Below are 11,326 nucleotides of genomic sequence, written 5' to 3'. Positions count from 1 at the left end.
TCCCGGATAAGCTTTACTTTTTTAATGGCCTACTGAACCAGGTCTGGCCCATGCAATCTAGATTCTCCAACATCAAACCACCCTATGGGAGATCTGCACCTGAGCCCATACAAAGCCTTGTACGGAGCCATCTGTATGCTGGAGTGGTAACTGTTATTATATGAAAACTCGATAAGAGGTAGATGTTCATACCAACTTTTTTAAAATCCACCACACATGCTCGTAACATATCCTCGAGCGTCTGAATCGTGCGCTCGGCTTGTCCATCCATTTGTGGATGAAAAGCTGTGCTGAGATTCACCTGAGTTCCTAGACCGTTCTGAAATGACCTCCAAAAATATGCTATAAACTGGTCTTCATGGTCAGATATAATAGATACGGGTACTCTGTGTAGTCGCACTATCTCCTTAATATATAATTTTGCATAATCCTCTACTGTATATGTAGATTTAACCGGTAGAAAATGAGTTGATTTCGTGAGCCTGTCGACTATCACCCATATGGAATCAAACTTACGATGGGAACGAGGTAAACCCGTGATAAAATCCATGTTTATCACCTCCCATTTCCATGTCGGGATCTCTATAGTCTGCATTAGCCCTCCGGGCTTCTGGTGCTTTATTTTCACCTGCTGGCAACTAGGGCATTGAGCGACATACTCAGCAATGTTCTTCTTCATATCATTCCACCAATACACCTCCTTAATGTCATGATACATCTTCGTCGACCTTGGGTGAATGGAGTACCATGAACAATGTACCTCTAACATAATCCTATCTCGTAGCCCTGCTACATCTGGAACACATAAACAACCCCTCTATCTGAGAACCCCATCTCCTTTGAGTTCTAACAACGGCTTCTTCTGTTGGGGAACCCGCTCTCTCAATTCGACTAACTCTGGGTCCTTGTATTGCCTCTCCTTTACTTCAGCTATGAGAGATGATTTTGCAGTATTTTGGAGTACAACTCCTCCATTACCAGAGTCAACTAACCGAACCCCCCAAACAAGCCAATTGATGAATCTCTCTAGGTAATTATCTTTTTTCGGCCTCTACATGTGCTAAGCTACCCATAGATCAGAGACTTAAGGCATCTGCTACAACATTAGCTTTCCCTGGATGGTAGAGAATGTTAACATTGTAGTCTTTTAATAACTCAAGTCATCTCCTCTGTCGCAAATTCAACTCTTTTTGCTTGAAGATATATTGCAGGATTTTATGATCTGTGAACACATCAACATGAACACCATATAAATAATGCCGCCATATCTTAAGTGCATGGACAACCGCAGCTAATTTGAGGTCGTGGATCAGATAATTCCGCTCATGCTTCTTTAACTGTCGTGAAACATACGCAATTACTTTCCTTGTTGCATCAGGACATATCCTAACCCGACACTTGAGGCATCGCAATACATGGCATAACCATCTGGACCTTCTGGAAGTGCTAGAACTGGCGCTGAGGTCAACCTGTTCTTGAGCTCTTGAAAACTCTGCTCACAAGCCTCTTTGCACTGAATCAACTAGTTCTTGAGCTCTTGGAAACTCTGCTCACAGGCCTCTGTACACTGAAACTTAGTCGCTTTCTGTGTCAGCTTTGTTAATGGTGCTGAAAGAGAAGAAAAACCCTTTACGAACCTCCAGTAATATCTTGCTAAACCTAGAAAGCTACGAATCTCTATCAAAGTGGTAGGTCTAGGCTAGGATTTCACAGCCTCAATCTTCTGAGTGTCTACCTTTATACCTCCGTCAGATACAATATGCCCCAAGAATGCTACGGACTTTAACCAGAACTCACACTTATAAAACTTAGCATACAATTTATTATTACGGAGTGTTTGGAGTACTGCTCGCAGGTGATTCTTTGCTATTTCTCGCACGACAGCATCTTCATTTTCCATCAATTCTTTCAAAGAATAACCTACCACGCAGATCTCAAGAAAATGTACATTAGATGTAATATAAAGTATGACTGATACCTTCAAGGTGAGTTCATAAAAAATTTCAAGAAACTTCACCATACGTCTTACACTTTCCCAATCACTACTTAAAAGTGGACCTGCAGGCTGCCCATCCTCACAAATACAATTAGAAATACAATGCATCAATCCATAATCAATGTCACAATATTTTGTAAAAGCATCCTCATAAACGGTCGCAACCTTCAAAATCAAATATGTGGAGTTCCACCTAGTTGGAACATCCAAACACAATGATTTTTTAGATGTTATCTTATCAAGATCACAACATTCTTTAAACCTCTTCCATCTTGCGGGAGATTGCCTTATGTACCTGACAGCTTGTCTTATTTATTCAATAGACACACTCCTTTCTTTCAACCCATCTTGGACAACTAGATTGATAATGTGAGCCATACACCTCACATGAACATGCTTACCTTCCATAAAATTTGTATTCCATCTAGTAAATTGTTTGGATAATTCTTTAACCATAACATCGTTAGAGCTTGCATTATCAACAATCACAGTAAAAATTTTATCTATTCCCCATTCAAACAAATACTTAACAGCACCACTAGCTAAATCTTGATCCTTGTGACTAGTAATTGGACAAAAATTTAATATTTTTTTTATGCAAGTCCCAATTCTTATCAATATAATGTGTTGTAACACACATATAGTTAATTCGTTGAATTGAAGTCCATGTGTCAGTTGTAATGCAAATTCTCTGTTTTGATTCTTTGAAAATTCTCTTCAAAACATGTCTCTCTTCATTATAAATCTCAAGAAAATCTCTAGTCACAGTAGTACGAGAAGGAACATGAAATAAAGATTGAAGAGTTCTCACAAAATTTCTAAAACCTTCCTTTTCAACAGAAATAAAGGGTCGATCATCAATAATTATCATACGAGCTAAAGCCTTCCTACATGCCTCTTGATCAAATTTTCATGGAATTACTAATACATCACATGTTTGACCACCCTTTTTTGGTCGAAAAGCTAGTCTCTGTTGACTGGTGTCCGCCTTATGGGTATTGTTCGGGCACTTGATCATATGGGATAGCAAAATTGTTTGTACCGCTGTTTTTTTTTTGTGTTTGCTAAATATTCTTCTTGACAATACTTGCATCTCACTTTTTTAATCCCTTTGTCATCAGTGAACTTGTTGAAATGGCCCCAAGCAACTGATCTTTCTTTTATGCCTTTTCTTTTCTTAGAAGCAGATTCACAATGGAGTGTGTTCGTTGTGGAATCATTTGAAGCACCACTTTCAGTACCTTTCAGGATAATTTGAAGCTCATTTCCCTTCTCTGCCTCTGGCTCTGTCATCTATGAAACAAGTATAAACTAAAATCCATGTAAAAAATCAGTACCGGCAGTTAAAAAAGGATAGCGAAGAAATACAAGAACCCACAAAAGTGCTCAAGTGCACGAGCTAACATCAGACAACAATTCATGCAAAAACTTAATATTTAAGCTTTGAGAAAATCAGATGACCAGCAATATATTTTTAATCAAATAGCATCTTTGAAAAATTTAAGTTCTAAAATGGAAAGGAGGGAGAGAAAAAAAAACCAAAACCCTAGATCAATCTAAAATAAAAATCGACCATAGATAGGAATGAATCAATTAATAATCTAAAATGGAAAAGATGGAGAGAATGAAAAATCAAAACAAAACCAACAAACCTTACTTCTGGTTCGGGAGAGCAAAGATGAAGCGGCGATATTGAAGAATTGGAGTGATGGAGGCAGGTCTAGAAGGTCTAAGGGGTCGTTTGGTAGGGTGTATAAGAATAGTGCGGAATAATGTGTATTAACAATGCATGTATTAGTAATGCAAGCATTAGTTATGCAAATATTATTTCTTATCTATTGTTTGGTATGGGGTGTTAAAATTATAATGCATTGCATAATTTTTTTTTTAAAATAGTTGCTTACAAAAATGTCCTCCATATTCTCTAACTTTAAGGGACTTTAAGGACAATTTTATCTTTAACCATGCTAATGCATGCATTAAAGCCTTGGTATTACTAATGTCATGGTTTTCTATGCATTACTTATGCATAAGATAATGCCAAGTATTATGTATAACTAATACTTGTATTAGTTATACACAAGTTGAAAAAAGGTACCAAATAAGGTATTAGTAATGCATAGAGCTAATGCTTGTATTATTTTTTCTAATACCTCCTACCAAACGACCCCTTGAGATTTGGAGTGATGGAGGCCGATGCGAGAGAAATAAGACAAATGAAACCCTATCTGATGGCACCATCACTTTTATACGTAGGTCTTATAATTCGGATTTCGGACCAGTTCAGATTTAAATTAAGTCAAACCGTATCCGATCCGATCCAATATCAAAAATAGTTAAATCTATAATCCGAAATCCAATCCAAATATCCGAACCGATCCAAATAACATGGATCGATTCGAATTTTCGGTTCGACCCAAATAATGCACAGCCCTATCTCGTGGTAACGTGCATTGTGCTAAATGATTATCTGTAAAGATAAATATTCAAAGAGTCATCAAGTCAACCTCCTTTTAATTATGAAATAGTAGAATAAATGAGTCAACTAATTCCATCATATGTAAATGCTGTCCAGATTTACGTGACCCTCTTTTTTGTTGCTCTGTTCTTTGGTTTTGAGGGGAGCATTGTTGGTGCCAACGTCCACAAAAACTTTATGTCGGTTAGTTACATGCTTTCTCGGCAACATTGTATCGCTTTTATGCCCCAATGCCAGAGGATCCAGATGAGTGGAAGAGTATGGCGCGATGTTGGATACTTTTTATTCTTGAGGCATGCGTTGCTGGGATATTAGTTTTGTCATGCATTAGATGCTTCTCCTGGTTTGCCACGGGAGTTCTGGGAAGATATATTTAGGCAGCATTCTGTGTTGCATTTTATTATTAGTGGCTTGATTTGTAGTGGCAAACTACATCCCCTTCTTCCATGGCGAAAATAATAATCATTTGCAAACATAGGGCATCTAATCATGGTTATTATTCTAGGCTTAGTTATTAATTTTTTTCTATGATTGATTGGTTTTGAATACTTTTAATCTAATTATATATGTAGGAGCTATTATCATACTTTGTATGATATACAGGATTGTGTACTCCCAGGATATTGCTTATCACCTCATTCAAATTGAGACACCCAATTTCAATGTCTATACTAGTCATGTTTTGACTTTCTATAGTAGATTTCTTTACATCATGGTGCATTTTGTAAGAAACATACTCCTAATTCTAGAGTTTCTTGGCTCTAATTATTTGCAAATTTAGCTCATGAAATTTATATTTTTTTTTAGGTCAAAGTGTTTGTGATGCCAGTGAGTGAGCCACAATCTAAAATTGAGGAGGGAAGAAGCTTTAGTAGAAAATATGAATGGACTTTAGGGATTTTACAAATAATAGTGCCTTGACATGAAACCTTTCCTTATGATGTGTTCTGAGTGACCATATATATTGTCGTTCACTGGACATGGTAGTTTTCGCTGGCTTGGAGCAATTTGAGCTTCAGATGATAGTTGTGATATATGACGTTCTGCAAAATCATGTTTAATAGAGTAAAAATAATTTAAAGGTGTGTACTAGTGATCCTTTCTATGGTGGCTATATGCCTAAGTTAGGGTGATCAAATACACTGTATAATCAAATGTAAACTAAACATAGTTGTTGGCGATTGTGATTTAATTATTATGCCCTATACAAAAACTTATGTACATTAAATCTTCGAGAGAATCAACCTTTTACTTGAAAATTGTAGTTGATTAATAAAAGTCAAATGTAATCATAAAAAAATGCTTATTTCACCCAGATACAACTCTAATGATAATACAGGATGAGCAGGGGATCCATGTAGTAAGAGTTTTAAATTATTAACTTATGAGCTTCTTGACATGTTGTAGATTTATAGAGGCTTGTGTTGTGAATCTAACTGTAGCTATGAAAGCTGTAATAGCCAATGAGAGTACTGGGCCTAATGGGAAAAATGAGCCGTTAGAGGACATGTCAACTGGGCTTAATGATCTGCCAAGAAGGAGCCTAAGGGTGAAGAAACTAAATCAAAAGCTAGCTGACTACGTGTTGGATGCTGGCTAAGGACTTAGTGCAACACAATGTGGAATGGGGAACCATTATCTAGTCTAGTATTAAATAAAATAGGGTGAGAGTGGAAAGTTAGGCAGAAAGTATTAAGAATATTCCCTCTCTCTTGGTCTTTGGCTCTGTTTCTCCCTCTATGTTTCTTTCTCTATATCTTATCCTTATCCGTATTCTTCCATGTCTAGCTGCAGTTTTTGTTAAGAAATTGTACTGGTTTTATATTGAATCAATACAATTGCTTCTGTGTTCTTGTTAAGTTCATAACAAAAGCATACAATTTTATATGGTCATCTCCATCGTCTATTTTTTTTATTTTGGTGGAATGGTGGAGAGCAAGTGTGTCTGCTGTCATTATGTTGAATTTGAATTCCGTTGCTTACATTAGAGAAACATACTTATAATTTTTTGGTGAAAGGAAGATATTGTTTGTAAATTCAAGGAAAATGTTATACAAGGCTCTTATAGAGCGCATGGTGTTAGGTGTTTGTCATAATTTTATTATATTTGGTTTTCCTATTTGTTGAAGGAAAGGGCAATATAATTACCTTAATTGGGTTTTCCTTTTTGTAGAAGGAAATTATAATTCTCATATACTTGACTAGTCCTTTTTCTTGTAGGAAAAGGTTTGGAGTTCTATAAATTGAAGATCCGTCTTTCTCATTCAGTAGCATCCACAATATAGTCATATGAGGTTTGAGAGTTGTGTTTAGGGGAAGAACTTTACAGGACAAGTGTTAGTATGTCACTTGTGTTTGCTTCTTCGTGAGGTTGTTCTCTCGATATTTTGTACTCTCTTTTTATATAGTGGATTGCTCATCTCCGCGGTGGACGTAGGTCAGTTGACCGAACCACGTTAAATGTTTGTGTCTCTTTTGGTATATTTCTCCTTTGTTGTATGATTTATCGTCGCTCAAGGTTTGCTTTGCTAGCTTCTGTATGACACCTGATTTTTACGGTCCTAACAAGTGGTATTAGAGCGAGGTTCAAGATAGGTTCATCTTGGCGGGTTCAGTTCTAGCCGCAACATATTTGACGATAATCGTGATTTTTGTCTGAGAAATTTGACCGGTATGCTACGCACGTTGAGAAAAATTTTGTAGTGGAGATTTGGAGATGCAACCTGTTGAAGGCTATGTGAAGAAGGTGGATCAAGTTTACTTTGTCAGAAAATTCCGGCCAAGGGGGAGAATTGTTAGGTGTTTGTCATAATTTTCTTACCATATTTGGTTTTCCTATTTGTTGAAGGAAAGGGCAATATAATTACCTTAATTGAGTTTTTCTTTTTGTAGAAGAAAATTATAATTCTCCTATACTTGGCTAGTCCTTTTTCTTGTAGGAAAAGGTTTGGAGTTCTATAAATTGAAGATTCGTCCTTCTCATTCAGTAGCATCCACAATATAGCCATATGAGGTTTGAGAGTTGTATTTAGGGGGGAGAACTTTACGGGACAAGTGTTAGTATGTCACTTGTGTTTGCCTCTTCGTGAGGTTGTTCTCTCGATATTTTGTACTCTCTTTTTATATAGTGGATTGCTCATCTCCGCGGTGGACGTAGGTCAGTTGACTGAACCACGTTAAATATTTGTCTCTTTTGGTATATTTCTCCTTTGTTGTATGATTTATCGTCACTCAAGATTTGTTTTGCTAGCTTCCGTATGACACCTGATTTTTACGGTCCTAACACATGGGAAGTTATTTACCTAAAAAAGTATGGATTTGTTGCCGCTACAAACACAAAGGAACTTCATTTATATTAGTTAGTTACGAAAAATAGCGGAAAAGCTCATGCGTTTGTGAGGGATGTCGGAGTTGAGACTCCCAATATTGATTATGTTCCAGTTGTGAGGGGTTTTCCTGATGTGTTTCCTGCAGACCTGCCGGGCATGCCACCAGACAGGGATATTCATTTTGGTATTGACCTGGTAGCGGGCACTCAACCCATTTCTATTATGTCGTATCGTATGGTACCAGCAGAGTTGAAGGAATTGAAGGAGCAGCTTCAGGAACTCCTAGATAAGGGGTTCATTCGGCCTAGTATGTCACCTTGGGATGCGACGGTTCTATTTGTGAAGAAGAAGGATGGTACAATGAGAATGTGCATTGATTACAAGCAATTGAACAAAGTAACAGTGAAGAACAAGTATCATTTGCCTCGCATTGATGATTTATTTGATCAGCTTCACGGAGCGAGAGTGTTCTCCAAGATTGACCTCCATTCGGGTTATCACCAGTTGAAGATCAGGGATTCGGATATTCTTAAGACAGCATTTAGGACCCGATATGGTCATTACGAGTTCTTGGTGATGTCATTTTGGCTGACTAATGTCCCAGTAGCGTTCATGCATTTGATGAACAACGTGTTTTGGCCTTATATTTATTCGTTCGTGATTGTTTTTATTGATGATATTCTAGTGTATTTGCGTAGTCAGGAGGAGCACGCAGAGCATTTGAGAGTTGTGTTACAGAGATTGACAGAGGAGAAGCTTTATGCAAAATTCTCCAAATGTGAGTTCTGGCTCAGTTCAGTGGCTTTCTTGGAACACGTGGTGTCTAGCGAGGGTATTCAGGTTGATCCAAAGAAGATAGAGGCGGTTCAGAGTTGGCCTAGACCGTCCTCAGCCACAGAGATTCGCAGCTTTCTTGGTTTGGCAGACTATTATCGTCGGTTTGTTCAGGAATTCTCATCTATCACATCTCCAGTTGGTTGGTTCGAGCCCGCTGAGGCTAGGCTATTGGGGACTGATTTGGTACAGGATGCTTTGGAGAAGGTGAAGGTGATTCAGGAGAGGCTTCGTACAGCGCAGTCGAGGCAAAAAGGTTATGTTGATAGAAAGGTTCGAGATGTGTCCTACATGGTTGGCGAGAAGGTTTTGTTGAAGGTTTCACCCATGAAGGGTGTTATGAGATTTGGGAAGAAAGGGAAATTGAGTCCTCGGTTCATTGGGCCTTTTGAGGTGCTTCAGAGGATTGGGGAGGTGGCTTATGAGCTTGCTTTGCCACCCAGCTTGTCAAGTGTGCATCCGGTAAATCATGTTTCTATGCTCCGGAAGTATATTGGGTATCCGTCTCATGTTTTGGACTTCAGCACGGTTCAGTTGGATGATGATTTGACATATGATGTGGAGCCAGTAGCTATTTTAGGTCGTCAGGTTCGAAAGTTGAAGTCAAAGGATATAGCTTCAGTGAAAGTGCAGTGGAGAGGTCAGCCCATGGAGGAGGCTACCTGGGAGACCTAGCGGGAGATGCGGAGCAGATATCCTCACATGTTTGAGGCTTCAGGTATGTTTCTTGACTCGTTCGAGGACGAACGTTTGTTTAAGTTGGGGAGGATGTTACGACCCGGCCAGTCGTCTCATGAGTTACCACTCCGTTTTCTCCCATTTCAACTTTTTTACGCTTCGTTATATGTGTTTTACGTGATCGGGTTGATTAGTTTGAGTTCGGAGAGGATTTGGTAAGAAATGAGATACTTAGTCTTTTTTAAGAAGGCTAAGTTGGAAAAGTCAACCGGATATTGACTTATGTGTTAGAGGGATCGGATGTGAGTTCTGATGGTTCGATTAGCTTCGGGAGGTGATTTGTGACTTAGGAGCGCGATCGGAATGGGTTTTGGAGTTGTAGAGAAGAATTAGGCTTGAATTGGCGAAGTTGATATTTTGGTGATTTCTGGTTGATAGGCGAGATTTTGATATAGGGGTCGGAATGGAATTCCGAGAGTTGCAATAGCTTCGTTGTGTCATTTGGGACGTGTGTGCAAAATTTCAGGTCATTCGGACGTGATTTGGTTGGGTTTTTGATCAAAAACATATTTCGGAAGATTTTAGAAATTTAGGCTTGAATCTGATGTGTTTTGAGTAATTTGATGTTGTTTGAGGCGTTTTGATGATTGGAACAAGTTTGAATAAGGTTTTAGGATGTGTTGGTGCTTTTGGTTGAGGTCTCGGGGGCCTCGGGTGAGTTTCGGGTGGTTAAACGGACTATTTCATCTTTGAAAAGTTGCAGATTTTTTTTGAGCTTCAGCTGTGCACCAGAAAATTTCTGGTGCGAGGAGTCCAATTTGGAAGCTCATATCTTGAAATCTATAAGGAATCAGAAAAATTACAAAACATGAAACATTCTAGTTTCCAGACAGTTAAACCATTCAGGATTTGGATATTCTATCAGAAAGTTATGATGGATAGAATATGGCTGGTGGATCAGTTTTGACAGAATTTTCTGATGCACTTTAGAAGCTCATATCTCGGAATATATGCGAAGTTTGATGCCCGAGGGGTGGCTAAAGTGTAGGATACCTACATCATATCAACAAATCCCTTTAAAAGAAGTAGGATACAAATTTTGCCAAAAAAAGGATGCAACACGAGGACTTCCCAGGGGGTCACCCATCCTAGTACTACTCTCGCCCAAGCACGCTTAAATTCGGAGTTCTGATGGGATCCGGTGCGTTAGTGCTGGTATGATCGCATCCGACATTCCTTGCACTCTAAATTTTCTTATTACCCTTCCTCCTTCCGCTCTAGGTGCGAAAGTGTGAAGCCTTAAAACGACATAACTTTACGCTCATTTATCCGTTTTACGCGATTCCTCTTTTGATTTTATGTATTTTTACGGATGTCGCCTTCGAAACCAAGACGTAGTGACATGTCAAGATCCTCTTTAATTTTTTTTATCATTCATGTAAAAAAAATATCGTTTACACTGCGTAAAAGTCATTTGTGATTTTATTGGCTCTACCATCGATATATTAAAAGAAGTAGGATACAAATTTTGCCAAAAAAAAGGATGCAACACGAGGACTCTCCAGGGGGTCACCCATCCTAGTACTACTCTCGCCCAAGCACGCTTAACTTCGGAGCTCATACTTCTTTTAAAGCCACCCCTCGGGCCTTTACTACTGGAATAGACTAAAGTGTAGGTATCTCAGCATCTGCATCTTTAACTCGCACAATATGATAAATGCACCCTTTTGCGATCATTTTCCTCTCCTTCAGATAGGAAATAAACCTGCCTCTGGGTGTCGCTGTATTACCTACCCATTCAAGGACTGGCTCACCTGGAAAATGAAATCTGGTTGTTTTTGCTCGACAATCAACTGTGGCATAACAAGCTGCCAACCAGTCCATGCCCATGATAGCATCAAAATCCAACATCTCTAGCTCAACTAGGTTGGCTGAGGTCCGACGACCACAAACTGATATCGTACAACCTCGGTAAACGCATCTAGCAATAGTTGATTCTACGACCGGTGT

At 38.7% G+C, this 11,326-nt stretch overlaps 1 non-coding gene across 1 annotated transcript; it reads right to left on the bottom strand.

The window, feature by feature from the left end:
• Positions 1-10,426: 10,426 nt before the first annotated feature.
• LOC142181319 (5S ribosomal RNA) lies at positions 10,427-10,545 on the bottom strand. Its single transcript, XR_012709986.1, has one exon. It is a non-coding gene; the product is annotated as a 5S ribosomal RNA (ribosomal RNA).
• Positions 10,546-11,326: the final 781 nt, after the last annotated feature.

The sequence above is a fragment of the Nicotiana tabacum genome, chromosome 5, assembly GCF_000715075.1.
Source record: "Nicotiana tabacum cultivar K326 chromosome 5, ASM71507v2, whole genome shotgun sequence".
Taxonomy (NCBI): Eukaryota; Viridiplantae; Streptophyta; class Magnoliopsida; order Solanales; family Solanaceae; genus Nicotiana; species Nicotiana tabacum.
This window is presented reverse-complemented; position numbering and strand designations above follow the sequence as displayed.